We start from the raw sequence: 7,713 nt of genomic DNA on the forward strand, positions 1-7,713 counted from the left end.
TATTCCTTCCAGCTCTAGTGGCTTACGATATTCCTTGGCCTGTGAATGTATCACCCTAATCAATGTGTCTGTCTTCATCTGTCCCTTTCCTTTTCTCTCTGTGTTTTCTCTTCTGTGTCTTATAAGGATACTTGTCTTTGTGTTTAGGGCCAAATAATGCAGTATGCTCTTATCTCAAGATCCCTAATTTATTAGGTTGGTGCAAAAGTAATTGTAGTTGGTACAAAAGTCAACCACAATTATGTTTGTACCTCAATTGCTATTGCTTTTGCACCAATCTAATAAGACATTTACAAAGGAACTTTTTCCAGACTTTTCCCAAATAAGTCACCTTCACAAGTGCAGGGGTTGGTTGGCCAAGATGTGAATATATCTTTCAGGGGGGCACCATTTAACTGATGAGCAATAGTTAACTTATCCATTCATTCTTATTCTTTTAAGAATATTCCTTGAGCTCCTAAATAGGAATATAACATTATCCCAGGAAAGATGATCCATGTACCATGGTATCTATGAATAACTTGCAGTCACATTATAGGGAAAACACTTGCCAAAGCTTAACGACAGTAGCTATAAGAAGTGCGTAAATACAAGTGAGAAGAGGAGTCAAGTACAAGAGATTCAAGAAAGCTAGTTCACTGTAAACTGGCGTTAGGTAGATTTCTCATGAGCTATATGAAATAAATAAAAATAGCTTAAGTGAGTGAAAGTCACTCAGTCATGCCCGATTCTTTGCAACCCCATGAACTATACAGTCCGTGGAATTCTCCAGGCCAGAATGCTGGAATGGGTAGCCTTTCTCTTCTTCAGGGGATTTTTCCCAACATAGGGATTGAACCTAGGTCTCCTGCATTTCAGGTGAATTCTTTACCAGCTAAACCACAAGGGAAGCCCAAGAATACTGGAGTGGGTAGCTTTTCCCTTCTCCAGGGGATCTTCCTGACCCAGGAATTGAACCGGGGTCTCCTGCATTGCAGGTGAATTCTTTACCAACTGAGCTATCAGAGAATCCCAAATAGCTTAAACTGGGCCTTAAAAGGCAGTGGGCTTCATTTCAGGGTTGAAGAAAAATGTGGGCAAAAGTATCGTGGTAGAAATGACCTCAGTACCCAAATGTAAGTATGAAGGAAGTTAAAATTAATGAGGGGAAATGGCTGATATTGAGGGAAGTTTTACATTGAGGTTAGATCCCAAAGGATTGTGAATGTAATACAGGAAATTTATGATAAGGAGAACCATGGATGTTTCTTAAAAGAGGGTGACAATGATTGATTTTATTTGTGAGACTCTGACAGGAAAGTGCCCCCAATGAGAGTAGCTGGGAGCTTTGGCATGACACTCACAAGAAAAGACAAAGTTCTGAGCTTACCTGGCAAAGGTGGGAATCAAAAGAAACTGAAGGTTATGGAAGATACCCAAGGCAGGCTTTACAGGGGAGCACTCAGGCACATGGAGCCTCTATTAGTCAGGGTTCTCCCAGAAACAGAGCCAATAGGATAATATATGTAACTGGCTCATGCTTTTATGGAGGCTAAGTCTGCAAATCTTCAGGGTGAGCTGGCCAGCTAGCCACCCAGAAGAGTCACTAGCATAGTTCCGGTCCCAAGACCAGAAGATTTAAGCCCTGGGCAGAGTCTGAAGGCAGAAAAATGCTGCTTCCCCAGTTTGGAGGCAGTCAAGCAGGATGAAACCTCTTACTCAGTGAAGGGTTAGCCTTTTATTCTAAACAAACTTCACCCTAGTGGATAAAACCCACTTACATCAGAAAGGGCAATCTGCTTTACTCCTGTCTACAGATTACAATGCGGCTTTCCAGGTGGTGTAGTGATAAAGACTTGAAAGAGACACTAGAGACATGGGTTCTATTCCTAGGTTAGAAGGATCCCCCGGAGAAGGAAATGGCAACCCACTCCAATAGTCTTGCCTGGAAAATTCCATGGAAAGAGGAGCCTCGTTGGCTATAGTCCATGGAGTTGCAAAGAGTCAGACATGACTGAGCACACACACACACACAGATCTGAATGTTAATTTCTTTTTCTTTTTGGCTGGTTAGCGTTCCATTGTGGAGAGAGGGTGTTTCTCTAGTTGCAGTGTATGGGCTTAATTGCCCTGTGACATGTGGGCTCTTGGGCTTCCCTGGTGGCTCACTGGTAAAGCATCTGCCTGCCAGTGCAGGAGACACAGGTTCAATCCCTAGGTCGGGAAGACCCCTGGAGAAGGAAATGGCAATCCACTCCAGTATGCTTGCCTGGACAGTCCCATGGAAAGAGGAGCCTGGCGAGCTATGGTCCAGGGGGTCACAAAAGAGTCAGACACGACTTAGACACAAAATAAAAACACAATGTTGGATCTTAGTTCCTCAACCAGGGATTGAAATGGCATTCCCACATAGGACCACTGGACCACCAGGGAAATCCCTTAAATATTAATTTCATCCTAAAACAGTCTCATGCTAACACTCAGAATAATGTTTCATCAAATATCTGGGCAACGAAATGACCCAGTCAAATTGACATACTCAATATGTATGTAGGACTAATCATCATAGGGCCCCACAGTCACAAGGACCCTGCTTGCAATTTAATGCTCTGTGGTCACTGTCTTTAAATTCTTAATTTTATCTTCGAATCTGTGTTTTGTAAGTGAAATCTGATGGGGGAAGGAAGCAAGTTTCAGATGTTTGGAGCCACTGTTCATTTGTAATACCACCCACGTCCCCAGGCCTCCTTATTGCCCCAGAGTGGGCTTTCTACCACCAGACTCACCCCTACCCTTGGCATCCTAAGCTGTGCCTAACTTTCTCATCCTGCCCTGGCAAAGTGATCACTACTCCCTCTGCCCCAGTGAGGCCTCCTGCTGGCACAGAGAGCATTACAGATGCGTATGCATGCTCCACTGCATCTCACAGAGGGCCTGGAGGCCCAGCCCCTAGATGGCAGGGGCATGGTGTTTTCAGTGGGCAACCCCACTGGAGCAAGCTGTCTCATTCCTCCAATCCAAGCCCTAAGCATGTCCTGGCACAGAGGCTACAATCCCATGGGTCATCATCCACTGGGGATTTGGGCAGAGGGCTTCCCTCATCTCAACTGGGGCCTGGAATGTGATCTAGCAGCTAATGGGACAGTGGACCTGGCTGCTAGTAGTCATGAGCCGGGGCCCAAGTGACCCTATGTTGATGAGTGCCTCACTGAATCACAAATGAAAATAATACCAGGACAGAGTGAAAGAGAAAGGCTGCTTAGTTCCTTTCGCAGTTGCTTTTTTCTGCTTTTTGAACAAGGCACAGCTTTTTTTATTTTGCACAAATGATGTCGTAGGTTGAGAAATACCATAAATAGAGACCAGACAAGCTTCAGGATTGAATGGATGTGAAATCTTGCATAAATGAAATGTACCAAAATTATGATTTTAGATGACAGAGAAGTTGGAAAGCTCTGTTGCCAGAAATTACCAGTTAGAAACAAAGCTAATCCCAGAGGAAGGTGATTAGACATGTTAGGTATTGGGTTGTTCACAAAGTTCATTCGGTTTTTCCATCTTTTTGGCCAACCCAATATATTGCAATGTGAACTTGAGTGGACAGTAAGCCTCCAGGGCTAAGATTTGGGATGCTTCTTGCTAAGTGGTCCTTGACAGGTTCCTTGTTCTTGGCTCTAAAGCTGTGGTACCCTTTCCTAACCTAGACACCCCTCCTTCCACGAAAGCTTCTAATCTCCCAACTTCCCCAAAGCTGCTCTTTGCATGAGGTGTAGCAAAGCCGATTTAGCTTAGAAGAGGTCATGTGTGGGCATCTCAGGAATGAGGGAAAAGCTTAAGTGGTTGCTGTGACATCTGTATGTTATCGTAAAGCACTTCAGATTTGAGAATGTGATAACATGTTTGTTTAAGTTTGAGCTGGACTCTAGAGTAATCAGTGCCTTAATCAGAAATAGACAAGTTTGGAGTTACCTGTTCACATTTAAGAAAGGTAGCTTCCTAGACAGAGAAGGCAATGGCACTCCACTCCAGTACTCTTGCCTGGAAAATCCCATGGATGGAGAAGCCTGGTGGGCTACAGTCCATGGGGTCGCTAAGAGTCGGACACAACTGAGCGACTTCACTTTCACTTTTCACTTTCACGCATTGGAGAAGAAAATGGCAACCCACTCCAGTGTTCTTGCCTGGAGAATCCCAGGGACGGGGGAGCCTGGTGGGTGGCCGTCTATGGGGTCACATAGAGTCAGACACGACTGAAGCGACTTAGCAGCAGCTCCCTAGAAGCAGCTATACTGCAAGGATGACAGTTGTGTTTATCTCCCATCAACACCAAAGACTTTGCTGATTAGTACAACAAATGTTACAAACTGTATTCACTCATTGGCAGAATTAGTGGCTCTGTGATATACGTATTAGACGAAACATTTTTTTACCATTCATCCCCATTGTATGATCAAGATATAAGGCTCTAGTAACTTGTATTCTGGGCTTCCCAGGTGGCGCCAGAGGTAAAGAACCTGCCTGCCAATGCAGGAGACAGGAGAGATGTGGGTTCGATTCCTGGGTCGGGGAAATCCTCTGAAGAAGGAAATGGCAACTCACCCCAGCATTCTTGCCTGGAGAATCCCATGGACAGAGGAGCCTCACGGGGCACATAGGGTCACAAAGCGTCAGACACACCTGAAGTGACAGCACACACGCATACACCTTGGATTCTGAAAGGTGATCCCCAAAGTTACTGTCTCTAGAATGTTTCCGCCTCCAGAATTTTGTGTCAGAATCAAATGGAATCTCTTAAGCAAGTTGTGTTCAAACCTCTTCAGAGTACAGAGAAGTGGTATTTCACAGAGTTTATAGAAGCGTTTGTGTCAACAGTCTTGTCTTGTTTTGTGCCCATGTCGCTAATAAACCTTTGTTTTAATAAATGTATATATGGCAGATTTCGGTCTAAGGCTCGCTTTCATTATACACTGTTGACAAGTTTGTAGGTATTAGCCTTCAATCACCTGCCTTGGCAACTATCAGTAACTATAACAGATAATCTGAATGACGTAATGAGCAAACTGGCTTAAGGCAGGTTTAAACCCTTCATAAACTCATGGATCAGCCACATGCAGACATTCAAGGGGCACAGGTGATCCAGCTGGATTTCATGAGTCCAGAGTCTAATGGAAATTTGTGAAGTGAGCTTCAAAAAGAAAAGGCTGAGAATCTTTCAAAACTGAAAAATTCAAGGAAAGGAATGAGTCATCTTGGTTTTGAAAAAATCTTTTTAGCAATGTCAAAGCACAAATATCTAGAAAGAAGAAAAAGAGGAAACGCTGAAAGAGAATCTTAATTTCCTGGAGATATTTATCTGTCTTTGTAAACAAAAAAAAAGAGAGAGAGCGAGAGACATGGAGATTTAAAAAAATATATATCAGGAGAGTCCAGAAATATTCAATGTAAAATTAAGTTTTCCCTTTGTTAGTTCCTTTTCTTGTCAAATTCTTTGCCTCTCTGTACAGATGAGTATCTGATGAAAACCATAGATCTTTTTCCCTTGAAAAAATATTGAAAGAAAGTATACAAGTGCTTAGCCCAACAAAGGGGCCACCTGCTCTGTAGGCAGCAATCAAGCATTTTCTGAGAACTTGTGGTTTCCTTTGACTTCTTTCAATCTCCTTAGAAGGAAGTTATGGTTTAAAAATAGCATTTTCCCTTTTTGACATGCCTATCATTTCAGAAGATATAGGGACCTCCTGAAGCCCATCCATAAACATCAGACTGCAGTCACCTGAACAACTCTCTCAATTACCAACAGATTGCTAAGCAAATCACCCCATTGGCCAGATTTCCTACTGTATATCCTATTTCCTTTTCAAGTACCAGTGAGCATCCTAAAGGTAAAACGAATTTGGGGGAGCAAGACTGCTTCTCTATAACACTCTTAAAACACTTTTCCACAGCTTACAGTGCAAAGGATATCAGGTTCAGAATTTCATTTTATAGAGTTAACATTTTATGAAAGCTTTCATAAAGGCCATACTGCAAAGGGTAAGTGGTTGGTTATTAACACACATTTGACCGATTGTATTGAAAAAAAATTACTAAGCATACCTGATATGTTTAAGTTTGGTTTAATCATTTTGATAAACTTTCAGATATTAAAAGTCAATCCTTTACATCTTTGTATTTTTTGCATAGTCACTTTCCACTGTCAAGTTTCAGTGACCTTAAATAGGCAGAGGAATTACATTTAATGGGTAATACTTCAATTCTCTATTGCTCTTAACAGGTCCTTTATGGAAAAAAAAAAAGGAGAATGTAGATAGAAAGACACAATCTGACAATATCCCCCTCCCAGCACACACCACCGTTAAAATCTAGATCCTGAGGCTCATTTTACCACAGTTAACTTCTGCTTCCTCCATAGATCCCATTCATCATTTCCCTCTGTGAATTCCATACATATTGCCACCACCATAAACCAACCTTTAGGCTATTTTTTACTCCCTGCTTCTTCTCATCTAGGTAGGAGAAGAAAAAATTCTTTCATCCTGGGCAATTTCTGGGCAAGTTTTATTATAATATGATAAAATGACTTCATTAAGAGGCTAAGAGAAAAATTGAAATGAAGAAAAGTAACAGAGAAACAGAGGATGGGCATCACAGAGCAGAATGGCAGATTTTAAAGCAAATAGAGAGCTTCCCCTGGAGGCTCAGTGGCGAAGAAGCCACCTGCCAATGAAGGAGACATGCGTTTGTTTGATCGCTGATCAGGGAAGATCCCACATGCCTCAGAGCAACTAAGACTGTGCACCGCAACTACTGAGCTCCTGCCCTAGAGGCCAGGTGCCACCGCTACTGAAGCCTGCGTGCCCCAGAGCTGGTGCTCAGCAACAAGAAAAGTTAGCACAATGAAAAACTTGTGCACCGCAACTAGAGAATAGCTCCCACTGTTCGCAACCAGAGAAAGCCCGCCTCTGATGTCTTTTGTTGTCCCCATAGCTAGATAAGGTAAGTGAGTCAGTGGGGATCTCTGTCCCTCCAGGAGCCTGCTTTTTCATTTTCCTTTTGAATGAATGCTCTTGTCTGTCACCTGGCACTGGGCTGGTCTCCAACTCTGTGTAACTCTCACTTTCCTAAGAGCTCTGTGCCCAATTCATAAAGAAATCTTCTACCACATGACTTTAGACTGCCTTGGCTTTCCCCCACCTTGTCTTCTTTATTATAACTACATCTAAATTTTTTAAATCTTATTTTAGTGATTTCTCCCTCGAAATACCAAAATATTTCTCCTACATGAAAATTAACCCAGAGCCTAGGAAGAGGAGGAGCCCTTGTTTAGGAAGACAGTTAGACATTAAGATGAGCTCAGCTTTCTAGGATGTGGCTTCCTCACTACTTGCCTGGGAAAATATCTTGGCCTAATCTTTTGGCAGCCACATGGCTTCTGGTGATGCCATCTTTTTGAAAGACTATCTCTCGCCTGTCAATTTTCTTTCCAAATGCTCATACCCTAATGCGTTTTAGTGTTGGTTTCAAATTTCAGATATCTTACTTCATCTTAGTCGGTCTGTGATATATATGTGATCAATCAATACGCCCACACCCAATAAGCACCTAATCTATCTTCCCAGATGCTGGTTGATGACTCCTTTTTCAGAAGTGGTTTATTATTCTACTAGGGTGGGCTTTTCCGTTTCTTCATCTTCTTTGTCTTTTCCATTTGGGTTCCCCATGGTCTTTAAGCAA

The sequence above is a fragment of the Budorcas taxicolor genome, chromosome 4 (genome assembly GCF_023091745.1).
Source record: "Budorcas taxicolor isolate Tak-1 chromosome 4, Takin1.1, whole genome shotgun sequence".
Classification (NCBI taxonomy): domain Eukaryota; kingdom Metazoa; phylum Chordata; class Mammalia; order Artiodactyla; family Bovidae; genus Budorcas; species Budorcas taxicolor.